The sequence below is a fragment of the Falco peregrinus genome, chromosome 3, assembly GCF_023634155.1.
Source record: "Falco peregrinus isolate bFalPer1 chromosome 3, bFalPer1.pri, whole genome shotgun sequence".
NCBI lineage: Eukaryota > Metazoa > Chordata > Aves > Falconiformes > Falconidae > Falco > Falco peregrinus.
In genome coordinates, this window is record NC_073723.1 from 41,700,916 (window position 1) to 41,715,510 (window position 14,595).

The following is a 14,595-nucleotide window of genomic DNA, read 5'->3' on the forward strand; positions in this document are numbered from 1 at the left end:
TTGTCAGTTCATTTTTTTCTTTTAAATACATTCATAATTTAGACTGTCTTGATTACTTGAGTACAGTTTTTACTCATTGCAGTACAAAAGGAACACTTTCAGTAGAAAATTACAGAACTAGTGGGAAAAACGTGATTTTGTGGTCAGAACAGCGGATCAACACAGCAAAGCCCCCGCTCTGCTGCTCTCAACACAGCAAAGTATTTTAGCAGGGGCATCATGTTAGGCACATGTATCCCACTGCATAGAGAGCTGAGTATGATAAGGGCTTTCCCTAGATGCTGGTCTAGCTCAAGCAAATTTAACCAGTCTCTGTTGAGTTTTCTTCTCTGTGTAGGGATACATAGTATTATTATTATTCCCTCAGAAAGACCATGAAAATTCCTTTGTGTAAACTTCAAAGTCTGGATTGAAAGGAGTGAAATAAAAGTGAACAGGATTACTGCTCAGGATATTCTATTAGACTAAAAACACTGATGGTTGCAAAAAACACCCTCTTTGGTTTTGTTCTGATTGCCAAGTATGTTTATAGGAGGATGTTGTCAAATAGCTGAATATCATCAAAATCAGCTTAAGAAGACTTAATGCCTCTCTGTCTGCATAATGTCAGTCACCAGTCTGCTCCTTTAAAGTTCCCCAGTTCAAGAGCAAACATAACCAAAGGTGAATATGGTTACAGCCCCATAAGTTGAACTTGACCTTTAAGTAACTCTTTTGCTTTTCCCCACTTTCCTTTCCAATTTATCATTCACTTGGCAAATCTGGAAAATTTATTTGTTCCTTTTATTAGTGCACCTTTTTTCTTTTTTCTTTTTTTTTGTGGTGCTATTCTTAACTTGCATTTTTATCTTATTTTTCTTAAAAACATATATATTTTTAACTTAGAACACCAGACATATTTAGTTGATTATCCATTTTACTATATTCTTGGGTACATTCAGGCTGCCCAAGCACCTGCAAATTCCTTTTTTGTAATCACAGAGAATTCTGAGTTCTTTTTTACAATGTATTACAATAGCTGGAAAGTATATTTCTTTTTAGTGTTTCTGAAAATGAACATTAAGGTCCTCCTAATAACTTACAGTGAGATGGAAAATACAGAACACTTGAAACCATGACTTATGTGGAATGCAACACACATTCTTTAGTAACCCCAAATATAACTGAGAACAGTTCATAATCTTTCCACATTGAAGTATGTCCAGTGCTTTGTTGCTCTTGTTGACCTGAGCTTTAAGAGACTGCTGCATCTCTATTTTGCAGCGTTCAGCCAAAATTTATTTGTAGGACATGCCTACAGAATATACTTGGCTATATATCAACTCTGCTTTATGTACCTGTTACACACTTTGGCCAAGGTCAGGACCATCTGCAAGCCAAAATCACATGCCTGTACAGACCTGTCTAACCCACAGAGAGGATGTGTGTTCCCTCCTTAATGACTATGTGGATGGAAAATAATGGAGTGAGCCATGCAGAAACTCAGCCTGTAGTCAGATGCTCACTTGGAGAAGAGCAGTAGCATTTTAAGAGGTTACTGCCTCTCATCAGTTCATCACAATCCTTCACCTGAGATGAATTACGTGTCCCTGTGACAGCTCTTCATCTATGTCAGCACAGAGTAGAAAACATTCGATTAATTCATTGCTGAAAAAGATTTGAGCTGACTGATGTTATTTGCACTGAAACGGAGCTGGGTTGTACTTTGTCTTTGCTGGAAGAGTGTTAGTTAACAAATAAAAGATGCAAAAGTCTTGATCTGACACACCTTTAGTACTGGAATATTGACTCCCCTAATCTTAGTCCCATGGGAGGTGATGGTAGCTATTGTGAGAAATGTCAGGGCTCAAATTACTCCTTGAGGGACCAGGAGCATCCCCTGAGAGAGTTTCAAATACAAATACAAATGGACATTGGCAAGTCAGGCCTTGGTACCAGTCCAAAGTTTAAATAGCAGTGAAGATATGACCACTGTTGCATCCTTTGTCTTGAAAACACTGGACAGAAAGACTGGCAGGGAGGATGGCCATGTATTCGAGCACCAAGCATTGTAACTAATGCATGGGAAACCATCACTGCCAGATGTTCACTAGAGGTATAGATATTTCTAGTGTGCACTGTTCAACAGCATTGTCACCGACTGATTAATGAGATGCATCAATGAACTACCAAGGAAAGAAGCTCAGCCAGCTCTTAGCAACAAGGATGATTGTCACAATATAGAAATGTTAGAACTGAAAAACTGAAATAAACTATGTTCCCCTCAGTGAGAAAGGAACTTTGTGTGTGTGTGTGTGTGTATATATATATATGTAAAATAGAATACACTCAGTTCAGTGTTGTGGTTCACTTTGTGTAATATCTTTCCAAAGTATGGGTAGAACACAAAATTGGTTTAATTAGATGCCACAAAAGGATTATTTTACCTTCTGTGAAAATATTTACAGTATATCGATTCAAACACTTTACAAGCAGCAATACATAGCTCACAGAACACGTGTGAAAAAACACATCAGCTGGTCTTTAGACTCATGAAGAAATAGACTCATCAGAGTTAGTTATAAAGACTACAATAAATTAAAACCAGTCCCTAGGTACTGCAGAGTGGTTTGGGTAGTTGGTTTTTTTAGCAGAAGCAACTGTTGATTTTCTAACTAGGAGTGTAATGCTTCAGATTCATTAGTAGAGTCAGTCTTGCACTAACAGTAAATTGATATAAAGCCTACTAGCAAGACAGTCAATAACCAATTTGCAGAGAACATTCTCATAGCATATGCAGAAATAATCCATACTTTTTATATCATGTTACAGTTGTACAGAATGACATCCATGCTCCAAATCTTCATTAAAATACCTTCATTTAAATACCTTCAGGTGTCCTGTTTGTTGCTGTATACTCAGGACAAACTGTTCTGTTGATCCAAATCCTGAATAAGTGTACTGAAATCAGTGAATTATTTCAGATTTATGATTAGGTGAGTGTTATACTTTGATATAAGGAATAACTTTATATTAAAGTCTCTAATAACTCTAGGCAAGGTATCTTTGACAGTGGGCCTTATTAGCAACAGAAGTTTGGATTGAGGCAAACAGAAATAGAAATAGAAATAGAAATAGAAATAGAAATAGAAATAGAGATAGAAATAGAAATAGAAATAGAAATAGAAATAGAAATAGAAATAGAAATAGAAATAGAAATAGAAATAGAAATAGAAATAGAAATAGAAATAGAAATAGAAATAGAAATAGAAATAGAAATAGAAATAGAAATAGAAATAGAAATAAATAGAAACAGAACAACTTCCCACCTTAATAAAGCACCCAGCTAAATGTTATCAATGACTTTGGCATAAAAGGGGAATATGGAAAATCCCAAGTAATGCAAGTAAGCAGTTTAAGAATAAGACAGAGGTATGAATGAGTTTTATGTTCAAGAGTTTGACAGAAATCTTTAATTAAAATGTGAAGGAAAATATTTGGGTGGAGAAATGAAAGAAACAGTGAGAATGTGTCTCAAATTTCCACACTGCCATTTGAAAGACTGCTTAATAATTCTGCAATCATCCCTCTGATGATATTGTTCACATTTCAGTCCTTCCTTCAGCACTTTTGTACTTACAGTTATTTTAGGGTGCTCACACAGCACAATTCTGGCAGAGGATGTTCCAACCTGTCTCTAGTCCAAGTTGTTATGCAGAATCGTGGCCATAGCCCTCTACTGCCACAGCGAAAGACTTCTGACCCAGGTTTGGTGGCCCTCTAACCCCTGCAGAGAGGAGCAAGTGTGAAGTTGGTTGCACTCAAAGCAGGCAGTAGCTAGCACATTTGCAATGAGTAGGCAAACTAAGACACTCAGAGTTGACAGTCGCCCTACTCCCATCCTACAGTTCATAGCACCGCTAGCAAGGGTGATTCACCCTTGTTCTGTAGCCCACTAGGGGTTAAAGTAGCCAAATATAATTCCTGCTATAGAAACAAATCAGTGTAAAGAAAGTATTTAAAAGATGACAACACACTCCCGAAAACAATCCTTACAGCTGTAATACACTTCCCCTCCTCTACCCTACTCTGCTTCCCTCATGCCTCTCTTTTTTAATCCTCCGGTCACCCTGGAAAACCTGTCATTTCCCCTGTGCTGGTGGGGTGGATTAATGGTTGGGGGGTGGTGGTGGTGGTGGTGTTACAAGTGTGTCTGCTTTGGTAAGAACTTAATCTCTTCGGAGAAATGGTTATTTATCACAGCAGGTTTAATAGTCCTCTCTCTGCATCTAAGGTATCCCAGTAGTTTATAAATAAGGTAAATGCGCCCAGGGCATCAGCACATGAAGAGGAAGAAATCTGCTCTAGCTACAATAAAGTCTTGTAAATAGCTTCTCCCTCTGAGTCTTCTTTCACAGATGCTCTCCTATGAAAACACTGCAGTTTGGCAAACCTGCATTCTTCAACAAGCCCTTAATTAACATAGAGTTAGGCATGTCCTTTCCCAAAGCCTGGAATGTAGTATTATTGGCCTGCCACACAAAATCGCCACATAACTTAATGAGCAATTGGCACTTCAATTTTATAACACACTTCCCCAATTAAGCTCTCTAGACTCCAGACTCAAACAGCTGTCCGCAGCTGTTGGAAAGTGATTTATCACTGTCAGCCTTCACAGCCAAAACATTCAAAGGTGCAAGTTTTCAATATCACTCGGCAGATAAACATTTGTTTTCATATGTTCTGATGCTGTTTCGATAAAAATTATGTGTATCAATTTATATAGCCTTTCGTTCCTATTCTACAAATTGAATACAAATAATAAAAAAAAAACATGGTACAAAAAACCCCCACCTGGTAATTCTGCATTCCCTTCAAGTGTTGTGCACAATGGACTGGTCAGGGAATACAGAAAGGTGTGTCTTCTGATAATTCTTTTTTCCTGTGAAAATCATAAATGCGAACAGAAATCCTCCAAACTTTATGTATGGTTGGTCACACTAAGGAATGCACTCTTAAACATGTGTTAGATGCTAAACATATGCAAATGGAGATATGCTTTAAAGTGTACTTGGCTGGCCTTTCCTTTTTAAAGGAGTCTTCCAGCTGTGTGATACTGTCTTATAAAACGGGCTGTAGAGCCTCCTGAAGAACAAACCTACTAAATAGGCTGAGGAATCCCAACATGCAGGATTCACAGCCAAAACAGGAAAACAGACATGTTTCCTGGATAAATAATTAGACAAACATTCAACTTCTTATCTATTTCCATACTGTTTCAATGAACAGAAACATTACGAGCATTAACATCACTTTTTTTCATATATATCGTACATTTTCAACCTTAAACAGTATATTTTATTTTGCATTCTTGTATACTATACTTTGGTATAATTAGTGATATTGATTTGGCATACTACACCCTACTTCAGTGACTTTGGTTGGAGTAGAAGATAAGTCACAGAGACTGTTTTATCTGGCTGCCAGAGATTAACACAAACAAAAAAGTCTGGTTGTTGATTTTGACAGGAAACTTTACTGGAGACAGTATTGATTTTTCCAGAACTTGACTTATCCCTTCCAATACAGGGGCCAATACATTGATACTACGGTGAGGAGTCACATTATCTTATTGTATTCTACTTATGTGACTTTCCTTAAATGAATTCTCTATTGCCTTCACATACAGAAACAACAAGAAGCATATGCCTGTAGAAGCAAGCAGTTCTCACACTCAGCATCACCAATAAGGTTGAAAGCATTGCTTGGGCAGTGCATGGAGCTAGAAGTAATGGCAGACTTTTTCCAGTTTTGAATGTAGCACAGCATTAAAAAGCACAGAATACAGACAACTGGACAGAATTGAAGATCTGCAGAGAGAAATGAGGCTTCTTACTTGCATTATTCTGTCATCTGTCCGTCACTCAGTGGCCTGTGTGGGATTAGTAGATGGTCTTGTCTCAGTTACTAGCTAACCATTTACCAGTGCCATATTACAAAGGATGCTCATAAATGAAAGGTTTTACTCCAACTCATTTACAGAAGAATTTCTAAAATAGTAACTGAAGAGAGAGATTACTTATACATGTATATTCCTTATTTAAGGGACACAGTCAACAAATCAGTATTTAAAGTGTAGGACAAGAAATAGTAGAGTTTTTTTCCAAAGGAAAAACATACTCAATTCAGTCAGTCGGTGAGGTCAAAAACAGAGACTTGATGCAGTGTTGCCTATTAGCAAAATACCACAAACAAAGGAAAATCTAGTTCAGCGATAACATTTTCTTTCTGGAAAAAACACATAAAAAACCCCAAGCAGAACTGAAACCTTCAGGTCCCATGAGCCTGAACTGTCACAAAGGTGTTGCTTTCCTTTGGGGGCAGGATAGCCTTGGAAGGTGGGAAGGGATTGTCTTACTCTCCATCCACTTTTCAATCAAGAAGCCTGGAGACAGGTCTTCATTTCCTTCTCTCTGATATCTCTGTGTCATTAGGAGGATGCTCTGTGTTCCAGATGATCCAAAATAAATTAATTGATGCAAGACGATTCAATCATGAGTTATGATCTTGTGAATTCAAAGATGGATCATTTAATCCATCTATGATCACAAAGGGTTAGAGAGTTTATTTAAAGCAGCTCTCAGTGCAACTCTCTAAGCTGAGAACTGAGCAACATGAATTTCTCCCTTAATTTGCATTTGCTTATACCCACTTCTCTGCTAATTTATAGGTGCGTAGCAGGACTATGGGAATAATGCACCAATTAAAGTCAAATGCGGAACTCCGAAGTATAGCTTTCAACGACCGGCTGCTATAAGCATATCAGGCTTGTTTTCTACTCTCCACAGTGTCTTTCTGATGCAGAAACTGGGACACATCATAAAGAAAAATGACCAGTGAGAAGTTTTAAAAGCAGCAATCTCAAAAGTAATTTTTTTGTATTCGATTACCTCAGGACATAGCATCAGAAATAAGAGGTTTATTAAGTAGATGGAACAAATGTACAAATCTGCCAACAGTTACTAAGCACAACGATGCAGATTCAACTTTCAGCTCAGGATGTCCCCAAGCAGTAAATTGCCAGAAGCCATAAAAGGGGGAGCAATATCATATGAATTAACACTCCATACCTGTGCCATTCCTAAGCGTTCAGCTCTGGACATTACCCAGAAAGCTAGAGGACACAGTAGCCACAGCCATTAGAGAACGTAGCATATCTTTGGTGTGATCCAATAGACAGTAAGTTCCCACAGACTATCCAGGAAAATGCAGAAATTTATTACTTCAAAAGCTGACCACATATCTTTAAGGTTTTGAGTGGGCTTGTTTCACCACATCTCAAGCACTGCTTTACACAGCAAGATAATTGCCAGTACAGATATACATCAAAAATATATAACTTCCTACACAGATGTAAAACTCTACAGGGAGAGAATCCCTTCCAAGACTACAAAATAAGGTCCTGTATTGCCCTCCTTACCTGTAATGCAAGTTCCTTCAACCTTGCCACCATTAACATCAGATGGACATGGTCTTGTGCACACTGAAATAAATAAAACCGTATCAAAAAAAAGCCCTTTGTGTCTAAACTTCTCTTCCTGGGAGAAAGCTGAAAAGGCAAAGCAAGTAGCAAGTCAGTCAAGGCACCCAGCACGCTGCTGGGAACCACTTTACTTACTGCTGCAAGGACCGGAACAGTGAACTTTGTTACAATCGCAGCTGTGCTCCAAGTAGGGAAAAAGCCTTGGTTTGAGCAAGGTTTGTTGTCCTGCCTCCAAGAAAGGTCCTGTCCAAGGCAGGTCAGGGTGCAGCAGCTGGAGTGAGGAAGCCTTATTCCTAAAAGGAGGGAGATTTGTTCTGGGAGAAGGTTTCAATAGACAGCACAGACAACATTTAATGGCATAAGAATCACAATCTCATGTAGCAGGAGTGGATGCAGTGCAGTGTTCTACTAAAATGAGGATTGCTTTAAATATACGTCAGGCTAACCCAAAAACTGTCCGAGTGAGGGTCACACTCTATTGAATTTAGTGCCTTTACAGTATGCCTCACTGCAAAGTTACCATGAAATGTACGGATCTTGGTAGCCAAAACTAAATAAATCTGCTATGGGGTTTTTTTTCAGTTTTAAAAACAGTATTCCCAACAAAATTTTGTTCTGCTGTAGAATCAAAAGGAATCATAGCAACATTTTATCTTACCTACTTCCTTGCATGTAAAATTTAACATGATCCACTGAGAGTAGCAGAGTAATATCAAAACAGAATTTTCAGTTCTGCTGTGTGTTTTATGGGATGTTATCCTTTTTCTTCTTTAGTCAGCTGGCACCTCTGAATGACATTTTCCCACTGAACTATTTTTAGCTGAAGCAAAATCAATATTAGTTTGAAAGACTGGGAAAGGAAAAAAAGACTTCAGCATTTTCAGTTAGCAGATGTCGGAGAGATAGAGGGAAAGTTTCTTGCTAACAAAGTGTTTCTCAAGGATAAACAATGATTTAATAACAATTTGATCTAAAGCATATTCTGCTGGGGAATTTACAGTAACTTTACCGCACCTATTTAAGGTACATGTGGCTGAGGTGAGACACTGTGGCCGAGCAGTATTTGTGACTGCCCTGAGCAGGAGGAAGCTCACTGTAGCCTTGCATTCAGTTTTCCACAGCTGTAACCTGGTCTTGCGTGGAGAGAAGGACTCAAAGCTCTCAACGGTGACTGAGTGGATGAATGAGTAACACAGGAACATAACAGCTAACCTTGTCTTGAGCCAGACATGATTACCTATCAGAGCACAGCCCCATGGTATCTGAGCCCTTACATCCTCTTGAGTCTGACACATCATCTTCATCTCATGTGGCTACCACAGATTTAATTTCTTACAAATTATTTTCACTTGGGAAGAAGGATGTGATAACAGAATCCAATGATGTCTGTTCACTTCTGAAGGTTGGCTCTTGCAGGCAAAAGCCAAAGAACAAAGCAAAGGTTTTCTTTTTCAGAAAACTCTGTACCTCTTTGAGCCAGCACCTAACTGGAAAACTCTGCAAACTTACCCTCAGTCAGTCTCAGAGCTTGTTCCAGTTCTCTCTCCTGACCTTGTAAGCTTCTCTCTGCCACACACAAATTGACACTAAACTGATACACAGTCATGCTCCCTATATCCTCCTTCAGTTTTGGCTCGTAATTCAGTAAAACATCACTGGTTAGAACCCCTGGCTAGACTTTCACATGGCCTGTGCCTTTAGTTGTTTTTCAGTTCGGTTCCCTCGTAAATTAAGGGATATTGACTGTTTCTTCAAAGACAGGTGTACTGTCCACCTGCTTGAAGAGAAAGAACCTCCTTCAACCTGTGCTTTTTACCCTTCCATGCTAGAAAAGCACAATTATGCCTACCTTTCTGATAGAAAGACAGAGAGACACAACGGAGGGTGTTATTCTCCGCACATCCCCCTGGAAGTTCATTGTGCACCTGTAACCAGGTCTCCTGGGCTGGCGCCCCAGCCCTTGCACAGCCCACCTCACACCACGCCGCCCCTGTGGCCCCTCTTTCATATGAGAACTGCATCCTTCCCAGCACCAAGAAGCCGCCAAGCTTCACGCAAGCCACAGCACCACACCGGGGCTGACCCAGTCCCCGGGCTGCCCGATGCCTCCCATCAGCCTGACGTTTCTGTGCATCTACAATGCACCATTTAACCTTGCCTGCCTGCAAGCTCTTTTAAGTCTATGGGTTCTGAAACCTTAAATAAACAGGTGCTTTGATGAGTTAGTCTTACATGATTAATTCATCAATAGAAAAATGTGTTTTAATCATGATACTGCAATTGTTTGCATGTTTGTAAAAAAGTATGGAAAGGGGTGCTGCAATAAGCAGTCACTGCTAGGTAATAATGTGTTCATCTAAATTAGAAATTCATTAACCAGTATTTCTATATACTGAATCTTGACTGGAATAGCTCAACATTTCTTACAGCCTGATACAAAGGGGAAAAATTCAAAAGACATTTTGAATTCATGTGAATTGCCCAAAATATAGGAATGGTATATCAAATCCATTACAGATTTAATAAAAGGCTTCTATGTTGGTCATTAAATTAATTAATATTTAACTATGCTTGATCAGATTAAGTATTTTAAGCATGTAAAATATTGCAACATGTGAGACGTCCTTTCTGGATTTGCACAGTGGTATGTAGAAGCAGGTAAGTAACTTCATGCATGTGAGTACAACAGGGCTGTATTCCTTTGAGTAAATACTCACTTACATGAACATTTGTGGTATTTGAGATTTTCCCTGTAGATTTTGGCTCTTCATGAAAATCCATAAACTGGGATTCCAATAATGCAAACACTTGCATATCTGAGTTAACACTGTGCATATGAATAATGTAATTGAACTCACATGCACAAAATTATTCACATATGTTTGTAGGGTCGTGGCCAAAAGAATATTGATTACTATGACATATATTTATTCATTTCACTTCATTTAAGATGAGCCTAAGCCACAAAGTGCTGGCCTAATCCTGCATCTTCTTGAAGTGTGGGGGTGTTCTGAACAAGATCTTTGTCCCAATCCTTTTCTCACACAATTAGCATTATGTATTTCATTTGATTGTCTATTCTTATTTCATTCATCAGAACAAAATGTCAGACTCCAATCGTTGAACAATACCTGGATTATTCATCTCATCTCCCTATGGTTAAAGAAAACATGAATGTACATACTCCAGTATAATAGGAAGCTCAATTTAGTAACTTACTACCTTAATGTAATGACCCTTTTCCTCTGAGAATTGGCTTTGACTCCAACCCAAACTAAGGCAGAGGAAACTCATTTTGACTGTAATGGCTACAAGTATAATGAGATTAGGCTGACAGAATCCTGTTCTCTCCTTGCAGCCCAAAGGTATTCAATTCAAAACCTCCTTCTTTGCTTGGAGGGGGAAGGTGCTAACTTCAGACCCGCTGGTCACTTAACAGCCTACCCAAAACACACTTCTATTTAACTCTAGCAAACTGACTTCTGTAATGAAAAATACTGTACAAAACATGATATCTACTGCTAAAACTTGAGACAAATCTCTGTTGTCTCCTTACCCAATAAACTCTGCTAAGCCCTCTAAGAAACCACAAAGAACATGCTGTTGTATGGTATATGAAATTAGGGGCATAATCTTTCATTTCCTGGCATTCATGTATGCTTAATTAACTTTTTAATTTGGTAACTTCTACCTACCCTGGCTAATGTGAACGTATGAGAAAGGGGAAGAGATTTTCGCTTTAAGGTTGGAGAGAGTACATGCCTTTCAAGGAACCACCAGAAGCAGCATGTAAAATTTTAAGCTTCTGCAGACTGCTTTAGGGAGCAGAGATGCAGAGATACTGGTATGTAGCACAGCACTCCAGCTGACACACAGAGTAAAGCTTTTGCACTGCCCCTGCATAATCTTTTGCCCCACTCTAAAAAGCAATACATTTGGAGACAAGAAGGGCTCATTTTTTTGCAATTTAGTTCTACTTATTTCACCTAATTATTTTTGCACCAAAGCTATCCTTCTAGTTTCAGTTGCAGCCTTGCTTTGTGAAAGACATCCCTCAAGTAAAACTCCAGTATTGATGAATCGGCCATGCTTTGAGAGAGGTTGATTCAATTCCTCCACTTTGAAAAAATTCCCTTACCTGACTCAACTATTAGAAATCATTGTGCGTTTTCATTGAGATTAAATAGCTATCTTTAGGAGAAATCTTTTTTTCCACATCAATATTTGTAAATTGTTGTTGAGTACTGTCTGTGAAGACCTGTGGACCAGCATAGCAGTCAGTGCACCACCACTTTTTCCTGGGACAAAAGCTGACTGTCATGCAGTGCCACTGGAAATGACTTTTCAGCTTCAGGACAAGATATTTTACCAGATTGCCATCACGTCCCATTTATTATTTAACTAGCAATTTTTTAACATTATTTAAAGAACGATCATCAGAATAGCATGTACCCTTTCTGCATGAAAAGGGCTTTGTTATTTTGGTGGAAAGCAGAGCACCACTATGATCTGAAAACAATAACTACGTATTTTCAGAAGGAAAAAAATACAACAAATCAAAGGACTACAAGCTTCTGTAATTTCTTCCAGGAAGAAGCATGCGCGATGTTTGCCTAATCGGTCAGTCCCCGTGTGAAACAAATAGGAGTATTGTTCCACATAGAAATTCTCCAAGCACTAAATCCATCAGACAGAGCTTATTATTCACAGGTTCAGATTGAACATGTCATGAATCTCCTTATACTTCCTAACGTTCTTGTTTCTGATCTCCTGTGATCAGTGCTGCTTATTAACATGGCCTGTGGTGCACCACAGCCACCATTACAAACCTGCTGTGAAATCAATCACTGGGTGGCACCCAAGAGCCAGCTAAGAGATGGATTGAATTGCAGACACTCTCTAATACACATATTTTAACAATTTCCTCCGTCTTCAGTGAAATTATGCTAATATTTTAGTTGAGTTTCCTTAAGTCTGGAACTCAAATTAAGTCTGTCTGTTTCGTTTTTATGATGGTGGTTGAAATCACTTGCAGACAAGGGGTTGTTGGACCATGAGATTTATAGTGGCAATGCCACAAAGGTGAAACACATCCTGAGGAAGAGGAAAGCAATCTGTATAGCCAGTGTTTTCACTGCAGTAAAGTTTATAGCAGTATTAAGGGAATAGTTACAAATCAGTTTGATGGTGTTGATTTCATTGAGAATAAGTATATTTACACTTGCAAGCTTTCTCTTAATAATTTTCAGTATGTTTTACACAATGGGGTTAGTGAAGGTTGAATCTGAGCATATTTCGGGAGTGACAAAATCTGTTTTTCTTTTTCCCACCCATCCTTCTACTTTACTTCACAAAAATGGTTTTATAACAGCTCCTAAGGGGCTGAGTCAAGGTTCAGCTATTTTACTGAGGCTTGTTGATGTTTCTGAAGATGCTGCAGAATCTTTTATGTTCAGATGCTTTTCGTTACGATGTAGACATGTGTGGGAAGTAAAATACAGCGTATGAGTACCAAAAGCCATCTACTTCCTCCACTGGCTCCATACCACCAATTAATTACCTTGAAGGCTGGAGTTAGAGTGTATGATTTCCAAATATAAAGCTTTATAAACCATGCAGGTTATAATAACTTTTCTTCCCTGCTGGCAAATGAACTGTTCACACCTCATTGTGTCTCTATTGCATGTGAACTTGTCACCTCCAGAATATCTCAAAATTCAGCCACTTTGGGGCAGGGGAGGAACCATTAAAACATAAATATGTAACAAATACGCAAGTGTACTTGGGGACAATTATATTAAGTAAGGACAATAAACCAGCTGTCTTCTTCAGATAATATTCCAGTTGAGGGATCACGTTTCTTGAAGGACACTTGGGTCTGAAAACCCTTTCCAGAGTGAGTGGGGGACTAGCAAAAGCAGAGAGAAAAAGAAGAAAAGATAGACTCTTGGAGGGGTTTTAATGACTATTTCCAGCAATGGCGAGTGAAGGGTGCATAATGGTGAATTATGCAACAGCAGCTGCATCCAGCCCGAAAGGGCAGCTGGAGAGTACCCATTACAGGGGCTGGGACGCTGGTCAGCAGGCAGGGAAAAGGCAGTGGGGAATGTCTATCGGATACCCGTTTCAAAGGTATATTATCTAAAAATGCAACAGAGGGTGGGAGCTTGCGTGCTCTGAACCAGCCCATTCCTTCTCTCCTTCCTTTCAAGTCTATCCAGAACTGTTCTGCAGCCAAGCATTTTACACTGTCAGCCCTTCAAAAAGTTGGGTAAATGTTGTTGGTGTGTTGTCCTGGTGCATCATGTTCAAAGTTTGCCCTCACCACAGCCCTGAACAGCACAGACATTACGCTCAGTGCTTCCCAATAACCTGCCTATCCCCACTGGCTTTCCCCTTCACTTTTCTTTCTGCTTCCTTCACATATGCCCAATTTTTGTGTCTTTACTTTTCTAACTAAAACAGGCTTCCAATTAATGTTTGCCTTTAGGATGGCGTACCCTCCACAGTGTGGAGCAAGGCAGGGTCACAGACCTCACTTCCTTCCTTAAACTAAGTAAGTGCAATTGTATGGGCCACACAAAGAGGACTGTCCTTGTTCCTCCCTGCCTTTGTTCATCCATGCAAAAGACTCGTACAATCCAGCCCTAAAGTAGTAAAGCAAACCCTAGCTATATAGCTGAACCTATGACAGACTCGTCTTTCATACTCATGAGAGCTCTGCTTTAAGATGTAGCCATCAAATGCCTAGCTTCTGTCCCCAAAAAACATGTAATAAAAAGTGAACATGCCTGCTCTTACATGCTAACTCTTCGGAGTACATGAAATAGAGCATCAATAGCCTGAGAAATGAGAATTCTCTAGAGATAAAAAGGTTAAGTCTTTTCATATAGCAAATTAAGCTCCTATATAATTCTTACATTTTTTTTATTTCAAGGGGTAGGAAAATGGTCTACTTTTGTCAATTAAATAACTTTAAGTTAAATCCTTTCAGTGATTTTCTTTATAATGAAAACAATATTTTACTTTTATAGAGAGCAATGAATAGCTATGATAGTTACTTTTTTCTCTTA